At 40.7% G+C, this 23,237-nt stretch overlaps 1 pseudogene; it reads right to left on the bottom strand.

Moving 5' to 3' along the window:
- Positions 1-314: 314 nt before the first annotated feature.
- LOC132321604 (ATPase family AAA domain-containing protein 2-like) lies at positions 315-22,789 on the bottom strand (annotated as a pseudogene).
- Positions 22,790-23,237: the final 448 nt, after the last annotated feature.

The raw sequence follows: 23,237 nt of genomic DNA, 5'->3' as shown, positions 1-23,237 counted from the left end.
GAGCTGAGCAACTCATGCTACACGCTGCTGAGCAAGCAGGAAGAAAGGCAACTACAAGCAGCTGAGCAAGCAGCTGTGCAAGCAGAAAAAGCGAAACTAAGTTGAAGTTTTGCGGAACTAAGCCAAGAAGCGTGAGCCAATCAGCAAAGCATAATCAGCGCGTGGACAATGCTAGTTAACCAATCACTAAACACTGTGATTCGCGTGAACACATTGTAAACTATATAAGCTTGATGCTTGTCGCAAATAAAGGAGAATGATCATATTCACATTGAAAAGTGTCATTACTCCGGGACGCACTTTCCAATCTGCGCTTAGAAGATCCGATCACCTTCCGACATCTGGTAGCAGAGGATGGTTAGGATGGTTACGGCGCAACTCTTCAAGAATGCGGTAAGCGCATTATAAGAAGGGATTGGGAAAACAGCGACTGGGAGACGCGCTGCCCCATAAGTGCCCGGGGCAAGACAGCGGAGCAGACTGGCCACCTGCCTCCCAAGGAAGAGCTGCTATCATGGAAAGTGAGGCAGCTGCTACGTTGCTCGCGAGTATACTCTCTAAGAGAGGAGTTGAGACAACGGTGAAACAGCTTTGTAAATTGATTAAGCTGGGACAGTGTTTAGGGCACTTTAAGGACACTCATACTATATTTTCGGTATCTGAGTGGCGTGAAGTGGGGAATTCGATGTGGGACAAGCTTATCGATAGAGATGAAAAGACTGAAAAAGAAATCAAATCCGTGAGGGAGCTGTGGCGGATTGTACTAGACACATTAAAGGCTATGAAGGCAGAACGAGAGATCGCGTGCGCTGCGGCGCAGATGCTTGCCCCAGAGTCTGCCCCCGATCTGCCCAAGCGCGCTGAGAATAAAGTGGGACCTGTTGCCCGATTTTTTGGCTTACCGGCGGTCAAGGGAATGTCGGGGCCCATATGTAAGACTGTAGAGGAGGTAAAAAATCTGGCAGAACAGCATGCGGCTGACTCGCGCACGGGGAGTATCTCCTCTGTCGCTTATGGTAAAGATCCGGAAGTTCCCGATTCGAGGATACAGCTGCAGTCTGACTCCAATGCGGAAGGAACACAGTTAAGAAAGGAGGCAGGGCTCCAACCGCCCAACCCACAGGGTGGGGAATCCTGTTGTGTTCCGTCGGCTCCACCTTCTTATCCGCCATCGGTCCCACCACCACCCACAGAGACAGACCCATTACCATTTTTTCACTGAGAAATGCTTGACTTTTACTTTCTTTCTGGCAAAAGCCAGTGCTCCATAAGAATTAGAAATTCAGGCACACAGAAAAGCACTAGAGAAAAAGGCAGGGTAAAAACAGGAAAAAAAATAGAGTCACGTTGCCATTACAGCACTGCAGGGTAAAACTCCAAAGTAATTTAGGTTAGGAAACACATCCTGCATTGCAAACATTAGGACAGAAGTCTTCTTTTCCACATGTGACTCTGGGTCCACATTGCTTGAAGTACAGCTTTTTAACTTACGCTGCTCCTTAGTGGAACAATACTCATACAATAAAAGAAAGTCAATGACTGTTTTTCAATTAGGTACCATTTGGAAAAACAAACTTCAGAATCAAAAGAACAGCAGCTGCAGACAAACATGAGTTTGGCTACTATAACTAGAGGGGCAGCACGATTATGCAAGAAACACTGTGTGCTGATTTTAGAGAGATGCAACAGAAACAGCAGAATGGAATTAAAGAAGGCTAAAACCTAATAAACAGTGTAATCCTCCTCAGGAAGAAAAAGGAGCTAAAGGACCTGTTTGACCTTTCACTTACCATTTGAATCTCCATCTTCAGAACTTTCTGCTATTTGGCAATCTGGCATTTCACTGTCCCCTCTTAGGTCTGAATGTTCAGAAAGCATGACACTCTTCTTTTCAGAAGCAGATTTAGCCACAAGAAGAACCCTCTCTCTTTCATTTTCTGACCCAGATTTATTTTCATTCCCATTTTTCTGTCGTTCTTGAAGTACGCTTCCATTTTCTTCCATAGAAGAATCCTGTGTGGACTCAACTTCCGTGCAATCCATGTTAGAAACATGTTCTTCTGGAGACTCTTCCGCACTCTCTACTTCATTTTGGTTTTCTGGAACTTTATTCTCTTTATTGAACTAAAATTTCCTCCTCTTTGCTGCGATACTTGAAGACGCTTTGTTCTTTCTGCGTTTCCTTTTTGACATCTCTACAAAGAGATATCAGAAAAAGTAAGCCAAAACATTACCAGAACAGTTCTTCCTTCAAAATCCAGCATCCTCATTGTCGTGGTTTAAGCCCAGCTGGCAACTAAGCACCACACAGCCGCTCACTCACTCCCCCCAGGTGCGGTGGGGGAGAGAACCAGAAGAGTAAAAGTGAGAAAACTCGTGGGCTGAGATAAAAACAGTTTAATAGGTAGAGCAAAAGAACACTGCGCGGAGAAGCAAGCGAAAGAAGGAATTAATTCACCACTTCCCGTCGGCAGGCAGGTGTTCAGCTATCTGCAGGGAAGCAGGGCTCTATCACGCGTAGCGGTTGCTTGGGAAGACAAACGCCATTACTCCGAATGTCCCCACCTTCCTTCTTCCTCCCCCGGCTTTATATACTGAGCATGATGTCATATGGTATGGAATATCCCTTTGGTCAGTTGGGGTCAGCTGTCCCGGCTGTGTTCCCTCCCAACTTCCCGTGCACCCCCAGCCCACTCACTGGTGGGGTGGTGTGAGGAGCAGAAAAGGCCTTGGTGCTGTGTGAGCCCTGCTCAGCAGTAACTAAAACATTCCTGCTTTATCAGCATTGTTTCCAGCCCAAATCCAAAACACAGCCCCATACAATCCAAAACACAGCCCCATACTAGCTGCTATGAAGAAAGTTAACCCCATCCCAGCCAAAACCAGCACACTCATCTTACTTGACTTACAAGGAAAATTATCAAAGGAGCTCAGGTAACATTGTCTGTCTCCCTACATATGTCTAGAGAAAGAGTTGCAAGTTAATGAGGTCAATTTGCTATTAGATTTTAAAAAGCCAGCTACAGAATTTCACTCACAAAACCATCAGCTTCAAGATTTTATGAGCAGAAAATTCTTACTTTAGATAGGAAGTATTACCAGAAAGCAAGGTTATTAGGTGAAGTTGCTTACTGTCTTACTACGTGAACTAATATAGATGAACAGAAAAGCATTTGGAGATGAGCCCTTCTTCAAATCGGTTATAAAGCTGTAAACTTCAGAAGCTAAACACATGTTGGGCAGAGTTAAAGAGACAATTTTAAGGGAATATTTGCTGGAGAAAAATTTGCCTGTGAAGACTTACACCTCACACGCTTTCTGTTAACCTTGTTTAAAACAAACTTAGCATTTTTGCCTTTCAGAAAAACCCACCGTTCTTTGTATCGACGGAGTACTGCACAAAGCGCATGGGTGAAGTCAATGGCAAAATTCCTAGTCCTGTTATGGAGACCAGGAAAGTTCACACCATGTCATGCGTTTTAGCCGAAAGAGACCCAAGTCCCTTTGTTCTTTCATGTCCTTTTCACAGGAAAAGTGGGGAAATAATTGTCTTTCCTTTACATATCTATTATTATTGCTCCCCTATTTTTCTGCCCTTTCCCCCTTCAGTTGGAAATCACACTAAGAGGTGGCACAGATTTTAGCATTTGAGGGCAGGGAAGGGAAAAATACTGTTTCTCATAACTAAAAGCTAGTTGAGTATTCAGAAACTGCCATGTACAACATTTTTGACTTCAAGAGAGAGCAATTTAGGAGCCGTTAAATGTCAGTTGGGTCATCAAGTCCAGTGTCTTACAGTGTAAACCATCCACTGTACTTGAACTTCATAACTATATCGAATGAATGACCTCTGGATTTATCTCACGTTTTGAAGCAAATTAAAAACACTGAACGCCTCTGGCACGAAGAACCAGGCATCACCGAAACCTGTTATGTCACAAAACCAGAGAAGGTATCAGTGACTTTAGCACCTTCTCCAAGAAAGTCTGAATAAAATGCAACTTGCCTTCAGAGCACGGTGTACAGGAATCTACAGGCGCTGCTGGCATCTTCATCTTTTCGTTACACTTTGGGTCTGTTTTCTCACAGCCAGGAACATAGTTCTGCTTTGGCATTACACGGTAGTAAGGCGGAGCATACTTCGAAGAGCTACAACCTTGCAACAAAGAACAGATAGCAAAGAATTGTGTCTTGCATTGTTGGTTACAAATACCGAGACAAGTCTTAAAATCATTAGCGTCAAAAACCATACCTCTTTTCTTGCGAGGTTCTTGAAGTTCTTCACAGCATTGTTCAAAATCTTCATCCATTTCCTCTCTCACGATGGCATATGCAGTATCTCTCAAAGCACAAGCTCTGTGCCTAATGAGACGATCTGAAATTTTACAGTCAGAACTGAGTCTTTTCTACCAGCCGATGAAATCCTTTATTTTGATTACTTATCGAAAGATTTTGCGCTTTTCATAGATAGGTTCTGAAGGGTTATCTCAGTGAATATTTTCAGCATAACAACATAAAAGTTAATCATTAAAGCAAAAGCACTAGTTACTGATCAACACTTCTATCACAATTTCTTGTCCAAGTAGTTTAATGCTACAACATTTACAACCTGGCAAGAAATGCTCTCTGTGGATGTTTAAAATGATCTAATCCCAAGTCTACTGTCCACAGACGACGTTTATCAATTTATACATTTTTAATTTTTCCAAATTAGGGATCAAAACACATTCTTACCTCCAGGGTCTTTATCTGGGTTGTACTGTAAAGCATTGCTGCAGATTAGATCGATGTCTTTTAGGAAATCTCCTGCAGTTAGGTACTGGTGCAAGTCAATCTTCGAGAGAACTGCCGAAAGGTCCATGGGCTGTTTAATGACTGCGTCATAATCAGGTACCTACAAATGAAATATGCGTGTTCAGAGATTTAACACGGTATCTACCAACATTAATTATTTTAATAACGTAAAATAAAGGACTTCTTCAAAGCCCCAAATATTTATGACACATCCAAAGATATGGAAATTAACCAGTTAGTTGCTTGAAAATAGAAGGGCTATTTCAACTGGCTTTGAAGAGACAGACCAGAAGAGGGAAAAACAAGAAGCAGGGAGGTCAGAAGCACATGTGGGGCAGAGAAGGGAGCAGACACCCAGAGTGGGATTCATTTCACTTCGCTTCAGAAAATCACAGCAAAGAAAGCTTTCTCAGTAGAGTCACCCGAGATTCTCTTTGTTGTTGGCGGGAAGAAAAAGGTGCAGGAATGCACCTTTGAAGTATCTGTCCTAGGCATCTACTTTTGCATGAGATAACTGGACCGAGAGGTGCCAATTTCTTTACTCAGACCATAAAAGGAGCCTAATGACTAGTAGAGATGAGGACATCTAGGTTTAGGTTATTTACATCTCAGAAACTAGAAGTAAAGGGAAAGACAAGTCAGTGGATGTTTAGGGGAACAGGACTTTGCTGAAATGCAAAGCTCTATTAAAACGACAGCTGACTTCCAAGTATATGCCCCTGGCTTAGACTTATTCAATACATTACATGAGAAAAAAAAAAGACAGAAGTGTATGGGAGGAAGAAGAAACCACACAGCCCTTATGGTTGATCTTATACGGAGGAGCCCCAGACGAAACAGAGAATAGAATCTTGGAATTTATTTTAAAAACTGCTGTTCTTACTCCTGTTCTCACAGAAACTACTGAAAGTCAATTAAAGAGCTTTAGGCTTTATTAAAACAGTCCTATAGATACTGTTTATAATTATAAAGAAAGAGATCTCTCTGCTTTTCAGTGCTGTAACATGCCTACATGTCAAAGCCTTTTCATGAGTGAACTGTGTTGGCAGTCGGTCTAACTGGCAGTTGGTCTAACTGGCAGTCGCTCTAGATGATCGTTATAGGTCCCTTCCAACTGAAATACTCTAAAGTTCTGAAGGCATTGCAGAAGGAACCCGGGGCTTTCAGTGAAACTCAAATAACAGACACTTGAGGGCCTCAAGGAGTCAGCAAAAGTAAAAGCAAACTTTCTGCTTCTTGAAAAATCAGAATAGTACGGTCCTAAAAACAAAGACAAACCTTCCTATAAAGAGCACACAAACTCTGAGAAATATAAACACGCAGAAATTATGAATACACGCAGATAAAATGGTATTACAGATCAACACTAATTTACCTCCTCTGGGTCGACAGGCTTTGTAAATGCTCTGAAACGTCTGTCACCGGCAAGTCTACGAGTCACATCCCTTAAGAAAATCCTAAGTTCACGCAATATATCCTCCTCCTGCTCCTCCAGCTGTCTTATTTCTTCCTCTGTCAGCTGTGGAGGCTTAGGCGGTGGTGCTACAGGCAGTACTTCCAATGTCTGCCAAGCTTAAAAGAATCAGAAACTTTTAGTCAATTTACGGTACTCAAATACAAGCCTATGAAAAATTATTGATAGAAAATTACCACCAAAGCAAATGCTGTAGAGCTGTTAACTTACAGTTAGCAAAGTTTTCTATGTAGAATATCCTCACCTGTCTTAGTTTTTGATGCAGGAGGTTTAGCAGTTTGATTTACAATTAAGTCCTCAAAAAATGTTCTTCTTTCTTCCTCATTAGGCAACTGGATTTTGAACACTTCATCATCATTAATAAACAATTCTTTTATCTAAAGCACGAGGAGAAAAGATATTTCAGATGTAAGGTCACACAAATTCATGTTCTGTTCCAAAAAGATGAGTGCCTTTCCAAATTAAACTGAATAATCACCTTGATAAGACAAACTGTGAAAAGGTATCTTCTTGGCCTTAAAAGGCTGGATTTTCATAGGTTAGCATGGCAAATTAAAGTATCTTCTCTAAGGAACACCTCTAGAGTTAAAGCTCAATGAAGGGACCCTATGATACACTGATAAAGTGCTGACATTCAGCACCTCCTAGACTGCTTATTTTGTATTTACCTGCCTTGCTGTCCTTTAGTTTGAATCTTTATGGCAGCTATAGAAGGAACAGGCAGGATTCAGGAGACAAGTGTGGGCTTTTTTGGTAAGGTGCTGTGGGTTTTTTTTAAATTAATTTAAATGAGGTGTCTAAAGCTGCACACTTCCAAGTTTTACTCCATTTTTCAATCTCTACTACCAGAAAGTATGGAAGGAATTTCAATACTTATTTTAGAAAGAATTTATTAACCGTAGAAGAATTTCTGTAGAAAGTTAAGCCCTTTCAAAGCATTTGATGATAAACACATCTAGGCAACCCCCTCTCTCCCCCCCAGTAAATGAGACAAAATAATCAGAGCAGCATATTCACATTTTGAACACCTTCCTTTAATGCACACTCTCAGATACCTAGAAAGCTAAGCACATACTCTTACTGAATTTTGTTAAGAAATACAACTAAAAATAGATTTCCAAGTTACTTAAACAGAAGTTGGAACTTAGCTTTCTGATTTGTAAAGCTTTCACCGATATGAAGAAAGAAATTGAAATTTTTAATAAAGAATTTAAATTTGAAATTACATTCTATCATTAAGAGTGTGACCATCGTACTTTCTCTGTAAAACTATCTTTCACTTTTCAGTAAAAGTATCTTTTTCCCATGTACATTTCAAGCACCGTATATTCTTGCCTAAGTACATACCTAACAATCTTGAAGTCACTGGAATTATTGTCTGAAGTAAATGTTTATGTCTGTCTAATGAGCATGAGTGTGTGAGAAGGGGGAAAAAGTTGGGTCAAAGTCAAGCTCTTTACTCAGAAAACACTTTAGGCAAATGCTTTCAAGCATTGTTTTGTCTAAGCAAATTTTAAGAGACCTGGTTAGGGTGCCTGAGTAATAACAGTATGAATTTGCTTAAGAGTGCACAGTACTCCAACGTTTAAAGGATTTATAAATTAACAAAAAACTGACTAAAAAAAGTAAGAAAAGTATCAACAGAAGTACCTCTTCTGGGAGATCTGCATGACACACATCAGATGTTGCAAGCAGCAAAACTGGAGCAAATGCTGGAATGTTCTGCAGTAGTGTTGTAAAAGTAGCTCTCAATGTAGCTCCAGCAGCCTCCCACCACAAATGGATATGTGGAATATAAATGATACTTGGTGCTGTTCTTTGTGCTTCTCGCATCAACTGGTAAAATGAAAGCTTGGATAAGAAAACTAAACCATGTACAACAGGCTAATAAATAACTACGCGTCAGTCAAACTGTCTTATGAAATAGGAGCACATGCAGCCAAAACATCAAAACAATCCAACAAAAGAACAACTCCTTAACAATAAGGTAAAATTTTCACTTTACTCAAATATGGACATTGCTACACAGACAGAAACTGACCTGAATCTCTGCCTGATTTCAAAACTACTTAGGTGTAAGGTAATGCCTAAAGAGCCTTACAACTCAGCTGCTGTGGTGGTGTGCCTGAAAAAACAAGACTAACCCTTGAGCAAGATGTATTAGCCTGGGTAAATCACTACACGACTCTGACTGCACCATTTTCAATTCAGAGTGCGCACATATCCAAGTCACTCTGAAGCACAGTTTGAACAAGCAAAGACCTATGTGAAAAGATGAGGGCTGACACTGTGAAAGAAGCCTGGTTACAATTCATAACTTCACGTACATTTTATAAGAGGTGACCAGTCTGAATAGCTGCCTGAATAGCTAAATCACTCACAGCCTCTCATTATCAATCAGACCAGATTACGTGCTTTGGAAGACCACAAGCCATTGCCTACAGATGGTACCTCGATCACAGAAGAGGACATGCATCTACCACATGAGGGAAGCGGCAACAGTCCTTTCACATGACAAATTTCTCCATGCACCTTTTCAGATTATCAATATTCAGGGAGTTCCTGTCACAAGATGGGAAGTGCACGTGGTATATCCGGGCAGTGACTAGACATGCTAGTTATATGACCGCAGGTGCAACCATCACATAACACAAAAGGAATTGTTCCTCTTATGTGACAAATGAGTATCCAGTCATGTAACATGTCCATCCTTACTTGTAGAGCTCTCAAATGCTGCTACTAAAGGTGAAAATATTTTAATACAGTGGTGTCAAACAATGAAAGGGATTTCCTGCCTAAAAGTAAAAAGGAAAACAGCACTAAATCTGCTTATATTTAATTTATAGTATAAGAAAAACAAACATAAGCGTTCCATGAATTTTAACGCTTTTACTGCATATACTGCAGCAGTACAAGCTGTATATGTATATATAAGAAAAGAAACACTTCTTTTCCCCAAAAGCTTGATTGCCTTACAAATATAATGAAAATGAAGGTTACAAAAAGTGCATGACAGGCAGTCAGGCTGCTGCAGAGCCATCTACTGGGAGCACAGATTCTTAAGCAGCAATGAAAACAACTTTCTGGATCCCACCGAGATGGGGAGGACTTCTTGCTATAAAGAGGGGTTTATTAGCAGCACCTCCCAGCTTCCCGAGCTGCTAGCAACATCCTCACTTTCCATTCCTTTGGAATGAAAGATACGGCCACATGTAACATCCTCATTTGGTATCATTTGATCTAGCAGAAAAGTGGCTTTTCAGACAGAAGTAAACCTAACAGCACATTCAAACCAGGCCACCTCCATTAACAATGAATTTTGCTTACTTTACTAGTTTATATACAGTTCATGAATCCTATGAGATTAAAGAGAAAAAACGGTACCTGTGCACATGTTTCTTCCGATGATGTGATGCTAACGAACAAAACAGATAGGTCTAGCGTATAGACTGGAAACTTTTCCAGGGCATGTATTACTGCAGGTGCCAAATGAGAAGCTTGCCCGTATCCTGGCTCTCCAACTAGTAAGAATCGTGGCCTGCAAGATGTTGGCTGGTAATAAGCATTTCTAGAACAGGAAGAAGAAAACAAGTTTAAAAATGAGGTGATGAATAGGCACACAGATGATAAGGTTTTTTCCTATACACCTTCCTTTCTTTTTTTTTTCCCTTTCTGTAAATACTCTCCATGTTCCAGCAAATAATAAGCTGGTCTGTGATCAGGAACACTGTCAAAGCCCATTTTCTTTTTAAAAAACTTGTACCATACCTCCCTTAAGAAATCCTGCCAATCCCCAGCATGTCTGCTGTTCCTTGGCTGGGTTAAGTAACAGCTCTTAAATCATACAGGGGGACTGTCCAGCTAAATACACATGTGACAACTCATCAGTAACCCAATATGGGGGAGAATAACAACTCTATCTCTCAGCACACGCCAATCTGGATCTCCTCACTGCCCGTAGACACTGATTTTCAGTAGGTCTTGAGTTTAAGTAGCTGTGAGATCTCTACATCTGTCTAGTTTAGCTGAAATTTGGCCATAGTTACTGGAGATAGTGGGAAGGAAGGAGTAGAACAACATTTCTAGAAAAAAATTAACGTGGGCACTGAAACACATTAGCTGTATCTGAAGAAGTACACAAATGGACTGGTTAAATTACAGCAGTACACTCAATATGTATTAAGATGTATATTTATTTTATTCAGTCATTCTAATGTTTCATCTTTGAATTGTCTATTAATTTCCTAGTAATCCTGCTTTACTAGCATGAAACACATTTGTGAAGAGCATTCGTTTTTTTCCACCACAATACTATTGTACCTTTGCTGGCTGAAGACAAAGGTATAGAGACCTAACCAAGCTCAGCAGGTCAGAAGATTTTCTGGACAGCGCAGCAATAGAAAGTGAGAAAAATAACTGACCCACCAGTGACGACAATAATCTGTTTTTTCAACTGTCAGCTTATATGACTTCCACATTAAAATGTTAAAAAGTTAACATAAACTTAGTCGGTTAAAGGTACAAAATGCAGACATTGTTTAAGTTTTTCTCACAGTGTTTTAACAAACCATTTCTCAGTTCTGTTTCTGCTACATAATTCGCTGCTGGTTTAACAATCTTGGAAATTAGAAGGGCAAAAGATGTCTACACGAATCTGTAGGGGTTTTTTAGCTAAAAGGACAGGTAGCACGTTTCTTTGGTCTTGAGTCTTTCAAGGAATGCCATGGATTAAATCAACACATTCTAATAGTCTGTGGACCACTTTGACTTAGGAAAAGAGGGCTGGGCCATTCAGTTTGATGGGTTATGGCAGTGTACTCCATTAGAACCTCAGTACCCAGCTGGATCTTCACGCTTACTTCTTGCAAATATTGATCACCCCCCCACACCCCTCCCCTCTACTTCTTCATCTACCACCCCTCACACCAAAACTGTTTACAGACACGGCCATCTGAATAATGCAAACATCAAGGGACAAATATGTACCTGCTAAAATTGAGGAATTTTTCCTTTTGTCTACCAGGCATTTTAGGAGTTGGCTTATCTTCAAAGATTGATGGTGATTCCTCATCACTGTCAATCGCATAATTTCTTAAAATATGATTTAAACTGTCTGAAAGACAAGAGAGGTTTGTTAACTTTCCTGAATAGTCCATATCTCGCTCTCACATTAATACAGCTTCTAAATCAGTGCTGGAGACCCCTTATATTGTATTTCTTCATTTGAGGGCACATGCAGAATGTTATTTTCTGAAGAGTTTATCCTACCACAGATCTAAGGAGATTGCACAAGTCTCTACAAAGCTGTCCTACATCGCATGATTTGCATAAGGTATTCTCTCTCTGTTGGTGAAAACAACAGGAGGTTTCTTCCTTAGAATAAAGATGATTAGGAACTTCTGTAGTTCCTAGACACCTGAAAAACCCAACAAGGCCACTTCCTTCTGGAGCAGGTTCCCCCACTGGATGTGGGGAAATTAAGTGAACGTGGTGGCCACAGACTTCCCTTTGTCTAGGACTAGTGAGTCAGAATATACAGACCAACACATCTTCTAAATAAGGCTCCTCAAAGATCCCCGAAGGAAGAGATCATGAAAGGCCGACAACGGAGACGGGATGCAATTACCAATCCCTTAGCCTCTCTGCTTTTATATTGTTGGTGGGTTTCTGCCTCTTTCACCAATGCAAACAATCTACCAGCTCTACTGGGAGTAATACTGGTAGGATATTCTCCAGGGATTAGGATAATAACTAACTATTCATGGATCTCCGTTAATCAGGAGTGCAGCGAGTTTATCGATTTATTTGCTGTCACCAACCGACAGACAACTTGGTCAGGGTTGATGCAGTCAGGAGTGTGAGCTCACATACGCTATGCAAGCCAAGCCCCAGAGTATACGTTACTGAAACATTCTGATCTCATGTGCAGGCGTACAGTGTGATCCACAAACATTCAAATTAAGAGACTATGGTTAAAAATCACGGTAGCTGTAACAATATTTAGCTTAAACCACTTATACTTGTATTGTGGTTCTGACATTCTTCACAGGAATTAGAAGCATTCATGTAAAAATGCCCTCTCCCCCCATTTAAACATTTATTTTGAAAGAGGTGCCTCACACATTAAACCTTAAATCCATCTCTACGAATGATAAACACGATATTAGCTACTGTCAGAAACAGGGTGCTCTAGGAGAGAACGCGTAGTTCTCTCCCATGTATTGCGAGTCATTCACAGCTCCCATCCAGCACTTCAGTTTAGAATCCAGAATAAAAACTATGCACGATATTCCTGAAATAAAGGCGTGCATGTGCATATTATAAAATCCTACTGTCATTATGGCTGAGAGGTTTCTGTATGTTGATTGCACAAATCAGAAGTTTTTGCTTTGGCAGAAGTTTAAAGAAGCGGCTACTATTGTTATACCTTGCTGTTGGTCCTTCTTTAGAGCAAGCTCTGCGTGGGGAAATACTCTCTGCAAGGCTTGTAAAATTCTTGCTAGTGTGTTTTCAAGCAGTGGTTTTGAAATAGGTGATAGTGCTCGCCCAGGTGAAGCCACAGCCCTCCGTGAAGCTGGAACAGTCTTCTGCATAGCCATGACAAAATCCTTCGCTGTTATTTTAATAGAAGCAATATCTAACTGCAGTTTCTCACTGCTTTTGTATATTTGAGGATAGCGGCGGCGCAGAGCACAGAGGGCAGCTTCAGCACATAAGCATTTAATATCAGCACCACAGTATCCTAATAAACAAAACAAGAATCAAATGTTATGTCAGTCTCAGGCAACACAGAAGTCAAGGCCAAGGTTTCCAAAGTGCAACACTGAAAGACTTTGTATGCAGCTAAAAATTAACAGGCTAAGAGATAATCCAAAGCGTTACCGAACTGCAGAGAAGTTTTGTTATGTGGCTCACAGCTTGATACCCTGCGCTTATGAAGCGGCCTCCTAATCAGAACTTTAGTCCTGAGGAAGATGCCCCAAAGCTATTTAATGTTCTGAGAGACAAGAAGAAAATGACAAGAAAAGAAGCATCTAACTTTGTTTGCTCCCAAGGCGTGTCAGCTGCCTCACGCTGCAGCAAGGCACAAGAGCTCGGGTGCTGCCTGGTACAAGCTCGGATTCCTTAGGACTCAGTCACGTGCAGTGACTGACTTTGTTTTCAAACTTACCAACACATTTTTCAGCTAGCTCTTCAAGAAACATGTCCAGTGGCTTAGGGGTCCAGTCTCGTGTGTGAATCTTGAAAATATCTTTTCTGAGAGCAAGAGTGCTTCAGGGTGAAAGTGCCTAACTGGATTAAATAAGTAAGCAAACATGAACCACTTTGGGAATGAAAAATCTTAAGTTGCTCCAGCACCAGCCTTGGTAAAAGTTGTTGTTAGCAAAAAGGAATTCTTGCGTGCACACCATTTCTGTCATTTTCTAGATGAGATAGCAGTAATTTATAGCTAATTCAGACATTGATCCTTACTTAAACATTTCAGTGACTAGCAGCATCCCCTTTTCTTGGCTGGTCACAGTGAAACCAAAATTAATTCTAGAACTACCTACTTGTTGAAATCATCTTAGTCATATATATTCAGTACCAGATCTGCCCTCCACAGCACAACGCAGCTCTCTCCAGACATCCCTCTTTTGTCCAAGTTGTACAACACTGATTTCGACTTTAACTGCTCCGTGATACTGCACTGTTATGTGATTTTGTTACAAAGAGGGACTTTGCCACATTAGCATTAGGGTTGAGTTTAAGTTCTGACCTCTTTATTTGGCAGGCTGAAGAGGAACTCTCGATCAAACCGTCCGGGTCTTCGTAAAGCAGGATCTATAGAATCCAGCCTGTTGGTGGCTCCAATTACCACAATCTCTCCTCTGCTGTCTAACCCATCCATAAGTGCCAGAAGTGTTGATACAATAGAGCTAACAGAAAAATATAATTTTCATTCACTGGTTTAGTAAATTTTGTTACGTTTTACATGACCTTCTCCAATGACCACTCAAAAAGGACAAGTTTTTATTGATGAGATGCTCCTTACTGAAAGACTCGTTTTAAGACATAAAGAAACAGACAAGGTAACACAGGTCTTGTGCTGCTATCAAGCTTAGTGAATTGTTTTCAATTATTGTTTAAAAACCATCTGAAGTTTAGTAGCATTGAATTACTAGTTTTCAGGACAAATGAATGTGTCACATGAAGTTAAATAGGTTGTGGTCTTCTTTTCACAAAGATCAAGCAGCTTCTATGTAGGTACAAAAAATGTACTACCTATGGATTTCGTCTTGTTCACAGGACCGCACAGGAGCAAGACCATCTATCTCATCAAAGAAAATAATTGAAGGTCGCATCTGGTAGGCCTAGAATGAAAACACAGGAATACTGACATAAGTAAACCAGCACAATTTTAAAGAGAAAAACGTCATAGTTGGAAAGTCACTGGAGCTAGATTTTTCCAACTAGCATCAGGGATCTCTACTAATGGAGCTAACGGAGTAAGTGGCACGAGTAACAGAAGACAGCAGCTATGTCAACCCGCTGAGACTGGGTGACAGGAAACAAATCATACCAGTAGTTTTTACAGCTATTTGGCAACCACCGAGAACAGAGCCAGGACTTAATTCAATTAGAGGTTCTGGAAGCAAGCTTCTGTTATGAATTTAAATGACCATGCTTGCAGCCTGCATCTGTTTCCCTCTGATCTAAAGCCACCGTCTCTTGCCTCTTGAAACCTTCTTTGTGGCTGTTTGATGTTTTTTTGAGGGGGGGTGTGTTACTTTGTGAGGTTCTCTCATTTGCTTTATTAATCTTTCCCAATACACCTCAAGATTTCAAGCCCCTAAAAAACCCACTGAAAAAAGAAACACTGACAATCCCGTTTCAGTGGAAGGAACTGACAAAACCCAAAAAAGAGTGAGTTCTTAAAAATATTGACCACAGAAAACTACAGTTACAACTCGGACAGAACACGTGGCACGTTTCCACCTTACCTGATCAAACAATAAACGAAGCTGTCGTTCAGATTCCCCTGCCCATTTACTCAGGCAGTCGGCACCTTTTCTCATAAAAAAGGCTATTCTCCTGTCACCTTGGCTACATTCATTAGCAAGTGCACGAGCAACCAGTGTCTTCCCAGTCCCTGGAGGGCCATAGAAGAGACAGCCTCTGCAATTAAAAATACCAAAGATTCACATAAGAAAAAAACATCATGGCAAAGTACCTATTACAACCCTCATCCCTACAACACACAACTCTTCTCTCTAGCTTACACTTCACGTGTAAGAGAGCGGTAACAGCTGAAGCGTGAGAAAAGTCAAACCAGATGGAAGTTTTGTGTTCCTACACAACTCAACAAGGCAGTAAACAACATGAATAAAGAGGATCATGCAGATGTACAGAACCTTGAGAAATGATCGTAGTGTCCCAGAACAACACTTCCAAAACTGCTGACAAACTAACAGGGGTGGTTACAGCACAGTGGAGCCAAACAAGAACAAACTTCAGCACAGAATCTAAGACTGGGCTAACTTATGAATCACCAGTTCATTCTTCAATGATACACGGCACATTCATTCTTGTTTTCACAAAAGGCAAGATTTGATAGTAAAGCATTTAATTCTCCCGTAAAAAGCTTTAAGTTAGTGGACTTGGTCTCCCATTGCTGATGATAAACGAGGAGGAAGTCTAAAGCTGGGATATATAAATATAGCCATCAGATAAATATAGCCATCAGATAAATATAGCCATCAGCTAGAAAAGCCAATACACTGCTGTTTCAAAAAGAATTTAAATGAATAAAGAAGCAAAACACAGATTTTGTTGTCGTTCTTTGTAATACTTTTAAAGTTACTGAAAGCAAAGGATTAAAAGTCGTATTTCAATATACCATGATTGAGTTTTGCTGACCAAGAATATGTAAAGCTAACAATTAAATCTCTAATAATTTCATTTCATAACTAAGTACAACAAACGCTGCAAGGTTCTAGTTGCAAGTCCTATCAATTGTAAAATTGATACTTGAGCACTTGAAAAAAAAGAGAGTCGGTGGGAGAGACAACAGGACTTCCAAGAAACAAATTACTGTTGACTACCAGTAGGTAATTCCTTCTTCCTGCTTATAAACTAATGAAGTTGACTTGTACGTAGAACTCAAAACAAAAACACTCCAACCCTGCCTTTTAAAGGCAAGACACTTTCAAAGTATATTCTCCCCACACAGTACATCTTCGAACCTACATATATTCTGGATTCTATCCATTTTTAAGAAATTACTTTTTACTACTGCTAAAAAACCCCATCAACACTCCTGAAAATTTTGAAGCATGGAAACATATTGATACCTCAGTTGAATATTCTCATGAAAATGGGTGACCAGCAGGTTGAGGGAGGTGATTCTTCCCCTCTACTTCACTCTCATGAGACCCCACCTGGAATACTGCGTTCAGCTCTGGGGCCCCCCACGTAAGGACAGGGACCTGTTGGCGCAAGTCCAGAGGAGGGCCACAAAGATGATCAGAGGGCTGGAGCACCTCTCCTATGAAGACAGGCTGAGAGAGTTGGCATTGTTCAGCCTGGAGAAGTGAAGGCTCCGGGGAGACCTTAGAGCAGCCTTCCAGTACCCAAAAGGGGCCTACAGGAAAGCTGGAGAGGGACTTTTTGCAAGGGCATGTAGTGACAGGACAAGGGGTAATGGCTTTAAAACTGAAAGAGGGTGGATTCAGATCAGCTATAAGGAAGAAATTCTTCACCATGTGGGCGGTGAGGCACTGGAACAGGTTGCCCAGAGAAGCTGTGGACGCCCCAACCCTGGAAGTGTTCAAGGCCGGGTTGTATGGGGCTTTGAGCAACCTGCTCTAGTGGAAGGTGTCCCTGCCCATGGAAGAGGGTTGGAACTGGATGATCTTTAAGGTCCCTTCCAACCCAAACCATTCTATGATTCTATGAAACAATGTCTGTTACCTTGGAGGTTGAATTTTGAATCTCTCAAAGACTTCTGGGTAAAGCAAAGGAAAAACGACCATCTCTTTTAAAGCTGAAATGTGGTCAGAAAGACCACCCACACCATCAAACCGTACCTAAAGATAAATTCAAAAGAACACATTTCATATGTTAAAGAAAGCTGCAACCTTGATAAGGTTCCATCAGAAATTGTATGTCAGCACAAAGGAAATGCTCTGGGCAATTTTCAAACTGCTTGAGAGAAAACTGTAAACCAAGGTAGCTGTAGACAGCACATTATTGAAAGCTTTCATAAGCACTGGAAACATCTCACTGACACAATGAACTAAAAATACTTACTGAACAATCTGTTTGCATTGGATCAACGTCAGCCAGACTTGCTCCAATTTTCATTCGATCCTTGTGAATTCCCTTCAAATCATCTTTCCGAAAGTTTAGTGGAAGACACCTGTTTTGAATTAAGAAGAAAGAGAAAAGCGCTTTCTAACTTACGATGCAGCTAGAAGGTTTTTGCTTTTATAACAATGGCAAGTGAATGCAGAAAACCTTACAAATGAGCTTAAACTTCCTAAATAGTTAAATACGTGTTCAAATTGTTTTCTATTTAATGTCTGTGAGTAAATAAAGGAAAAAGGTCACTGCAGGCATTAAACTGGGTTTACTTTAACAACTCTTAGCAGTTACGAATAGCCACACCAGTCAACACAGCACATACATGAATGCAAGCTTCAAACAAGTTATTCCCTATGTGGAGACCGTGAACTGACCTCGATTTGTGTGATGAAAGAACCCCCCAAAACACAGTGACATCTTTCAAAGATTTTTTGCTTCTACATTCAAAAAGTTACAGCCCAAGGGGATACTTATTTCAGTGCGGATTAACATTATAAAGGCTGCCCACCACTGCTGGTCCTTCCCAAGGACTTTGGGATGCGTGTGTCAGAAGACACACATGTCTGAAAGACACTGGGCTGAAAACCTGTTTCTTAGATTGTTATCAAAATAGTTTTTCTAGACCAATTGTTAAGTAATAAGAGCACCGTCATTTCCTCTATTTATAACATTTTCTGTTACGATGGTTTTCTTTCGGAATGAACTACTGTAAAGCACAGGAGCAGTAGTTTTACATTTAAAAATTACATAAAAGTGTTCCTCCCCCCATTCCCACCTAGAAATCAAATTGCTTATTAAAAATCAATTCTAAAAATCCAATTTTAGAGAGTCCAGTTACAGTCGTCAGTACCAAGAGATACGATTAAATATTGACACAATTTAGAAACTATACAAGATGAAGAGGATAACAGTTCACGGTTAGACAGGTGCAAACTCCTTCCAAGTAGATTTCTCCCTCCCCTACACTCCAATTTCATTAACCTTTTTGAATCTCTGTTACAGCTGCGCTTCCTACGCCTCTCCAAATGCTCTTCGTCATCAGATGAGGAAGAGGATGTGGAATCCCTGTTGTGGACTGTGTGTCTCTGTCTGCAAACATTTAAACAAACAAGTGAAAAGAATTGAAGTACAGACTAAGTGATATCAAAATTTAAATGAATTGTATCTCAGAATTTACTCTGAGATCTATTAAGTTTCCAGATCAGTGTACTCCTTATGAATCTGATTTTATGAATCTGATTTTCCTTGTGACAGCAAAATTCAATTTTTTTTTAGGAAGGGAAAATGTTTAACTATTTTGCAAATAAATTTCATGAACAAATGACTCATTTTGTCCAATCTCTCTCTCTCACACACAAATAGAGTTTCACTTAGCATTATGTACCCACTCCGTGAAACATAAACCTTTTTAACTGATTTAAAAATCTGGCTTCAGAAACCCTTCCTTCCATAACTGTCTGCTTTCAGGGATGCTAAACAAAGTTCTCATATCTAGCAAGAGACAGCGTTCTCCATGCTTCAGCTGCTTACAGGACCCAAAACCCCTTTGTCATTACTCTTGCCATTTATCATCTATAATTTCATTTAGTATTTTTCTTGTTTAATGATAGTTTCATACAGAAATATTAACTGATTGCAAAGAGAAACCGGAATCAGTATTTGAGTGATTAAAAAAAATTCCACTAGAACTTCCATACAGGCTCTCCCTCTAACTAAATTATCTTCAGTTTTAAGAAAATAATTGGTCTCCTTCAAGACTAAAGAGTCTAAAATTTTCAGAGTGAGATTCTGGCTTCAATTCCAGAACAAAAGAATTTCAGTTATACAATCTCAGCCACGACCTCCATAATCACCTCATCAGTGACCACAAATACTGCATTTAAAAAAAAAAAAATCTAACGGCTAATAAAACGTATAGTCTCCCCCCCAAGATTTGTTTTCTTTATACCCTCAGACTACCACAGCAATAATCATACTACTAATCTGTAACTACCACCAATTCAAAACCCTTGCCCCTTGAAAGCATTATTCAGTAAGGGGCCTGACAGCATTCTTGATAAATAAGAACTATCACTAACCATACACCAACCTGTTAGTTCTTTTGCAGCAAGAGCCTTGTGACTGAGCACTTCTAAATGAGTATCTCTGTCTGACAGGTGAAGACCGGCCCGAAAGATAGTTCTTACGTTGCCTTGGTTCTGTTGAAAGCAAAGAATTTAGAATAATGTTACAAACAAGTTTAAGAGAAAGCAGGATAGTGAAAGAGGCAGAAAATGTGATGTGTTTCACCGATCTCTCATTTCAGGGGAAGTTTCAAGTGATTTGGGGGGGGTGTGGGTATTTATTTTTTTTATTTTTTTTTAAATCAGCGCACAGTAGAAGTGAAAAAACACGCACCTACTTTTTAAGGAGAACTGAAAACCACAAGAGTAAGGTTATCAATTCTGTTTAATTACCATTCTCTCAAGGATACATAGGTCATTTTTTACTGAAAAACAACAGGAAGCATGCCAAATGGCAAAGAAATACAATGTGCACAGGATACATACATTTAATAAAATTTAACTGCAGAATGAAGGTAATAAATTTAAATAGGAGTTGAGTGTGTGTATACATTTTCATTAAAAGAGTAGCTCACTTATATGCAAGAAATTAGCTCTTAAGAGAAACTGTGCATATAACCTACTTTCCAGTGGAGCTTGATAGCGCTCAACAGTTTTCCTCTGTCGAAAGTCATAACGCTTTCGAGTGTCTTCGCTTTCTTCTGTTGAAACTACTGTAAATCGACATAACGTTAAACTGTTTAAGTACTGTTGTAAATGATACTAAATTCAAAATGCACTGCACAGATGCCTATAGGTTTTACTATTACCTTCATGTTAATGACACAATAGATCTGAAAACCTGCAAAACCTTAAGACCAATTTATGCAAGACACATTCCAGAAATTACAATACACAGAGGAACATACATATAGCTATTGTTCTGTCCTCACTGAAACTGCTGGGTGATGTCTCATCAGTCTTAGTAACAACAATACTGTCATCTTGCTTAGCTAAGATGCAGCTCTTGTGAAAACCACTATTTCAGAAAGTAATTCCTTGTTATTTTGAGAAAGTGTTTCACAGAAATGTTTTTAATACTCTACAGTGCTAAGACTAAGCATGGTAATCTAGCTGCCAAACCCTAGCTCAGCCACAGATTACATGAGCAATAATGGGCAAGCCACAGGTGTGAACCTCCCCAGTCAGAAAACAATGTCAAATGCATACAGTTTATGCCACTAGCTTCTGTAAAGTAACTTGAAGTTTCTTCATGAAAGACAATATGAATGCAAAAGACAGCGTATAATTGTCTAGCAGGTTCTTAATAATACCCTCTCACATTAATAGCTGGACACCAGGTGAGGAATGTACATGCTCTGTTCACCTACCTGCTCACTAAAATTAAGTAAAATTTTATTCCTTGGAAAGCACTACCCATTTTTTTCTTCCCCCCAAAAGGTCTCACTGCTTTCTGAATGCAAGATAAATTACACAAGATATATAGACAGCACATGGAAAACTGAAAAATTATTTTGGCACCACTACCATCCCAAGTCCTTGGTACTCCAACGCTCCTGTCACAAAGGCATGAATTTCTCTGCTTTTCTGCTCCTCTAGTCCTTCCCCTTGCTCCACTCATCTTCTTTACACCACCACTGACACGCTTTCCTTTCCCCACTCCTTCCTGGCATGATTTTAATTATAGAAGTATATTTTAGTTTTTTCCTAATTTGAAATTCCAGAGTTTTCACTTTGATCACAAATGAATTGCCCCATACTCTTTCTTTCTCATTCAACATACGATTTATAATTACTTTCTACAAGTCTCTCCTGCCCAGCACCCCTACATCCACACACTTGAACCAAGCCATATAGAGGAGGTCTGATCACCAAGGTGCACACCTGGGAGCCACGGGTTCAATCATGAACAGGCCACGGACTGTTCTCTGAACAAGATCACCCCAGTGCTCATTAACACCTGGACATCTAGCTTGAACCTTTTTGTAGGTCTCCATTGCCAGTGGTCAAGTCTTACGCAGGCTGTGTAACATGTCCAAGATACTGCCCTCACTGCGTATTGCATAAATCATCTCTTATTCAAGCTCTGATGGTCTGATGGTCAGACAGGTGATCAGGCGCAGGGCACAGTCAGACAAGCGTACTGACCAGCCAACTATTTACACGTGACTGGCCCTTTTTATACCCTTGCCCCTCTACTTGCCCACTCTTGTTCCTCCCAGAATCACCTAAACCCCACCCTTGTCCCGCCTTTGGTTCCTGCCCTAAAGATCCCATAAGTCCTGGGTGAACTGCTTTTCCCCTGCATCCCACAGTATGTCCCACCCCTAGGCAGTAACCCCTTAGTCGGAAAGGTGATCTGGAGAGCTGCCCCCGATGACTCATCCAGATGGGTTTCACCCCTGGACGCTGGGGCGGATGGGGCGGATGGCTCCGCTGAGACAGCCCTGGGAGGGGCCCAGACAAGGTGGCTCTTCCTCCTTGACTGGAGTCCTTGGTTTGGGTCCCTGCCTGCCGTCGTGCACCCCTGTGCTCCTCTGGGCTTGTGCAGATAGGACTTTGATGGGCTGATGGCTACTCCTGGGAGTAGCCCGGCGGAGTATTATTTGGGCTCCCCCTCCTGCCACTGTCTCTCTGAGCTCCTTTGTGGGTGTGCAGAGGAGGTCTACCGCAAAACCTAACACCCATCGGCTCAACTACCGCCACATCCTTTTCTGTCCTTGAGTACAGTCTCGACCCATTCTGTTCCATCCAGAAAGCTCCTACAAGGATCGTTGGACTGACTGCCTTAATCACAACTGTCATTCTCCTTAAAACCTTAAAGTTTTTCCCCCTCACTTCAAACATAAAGTTAATATGGCCTTTTACCATTTAACCTGATTCCTCGTGTTATTTCCCGCTGAGTACCGGGATGACAGCTCCTAATTACAGGACCAGACAGCAGCTTTCACTGACTACCTGCTGAACACAAAAATGAACACTGTCTTCTCCCCTGCTGATCTTCATCCTCTGGAGGAGCTTTCCATACACACCGGGCAGCGTCCCTTACTTCCTGAAAACTCTTGCCGTACTGCTCAAAACCGTGAAAACTGTCCTGCTGCTGCTGTTGCATGATCACTCTTTCTCATTCTGAGTAATAACGTCCATTTCTTGTATTCCCACCTGTTTTTTTCTCTGAATATCTGTTCTGAGCTCACTGCAGTACTGCCCTGAAGTCCGTGACTTGTAGTGTCAACAGCAATATAGATTTTTTAATAGATGAAAAATACCGAGTAGTTCAGCTCATCTCAGTTGTTTAAGACAAGGCTTTTGGCTACAGCGTAGTAAAGAAAATTTAAAACAGAACTAATCTACAGTGCCACCTTGATTATCAGCTATTTCTTCAGCAGCTCTTTGGATTTCTTTCTCTCCTTGGGAGTACATATCGAGGTTTTCCTAATTAAAAGAAACGAGAAAGATCAGTGACAAATATGCAGAAAACCCGACATAGGCATATTGCCTGCCTACAGAGTAATATTATCAAGGCACTCCAGAGACAGAAAAGATTAAATTAAGGTATG

Source organism: Gavia stellata, unplaced genomic scaffold (assembly GCF_030936135.1).
Source record: "Gavia stellata isolate bGavSte3 unplaced genomic scaffold, bGavSte3.hap2 HAP2_SCAFFOLD_52, whole genome shotgun sequence".
NCBI classification, from domain to species: Eukaryota; Metazoa; Chordata; class Aves; order Gaviiformes; family Gaviidae; genus Gavia; species Gavia stellata.
This window is presented reverse-complemented; position numbering and strand designations above follow the sequence as displayed.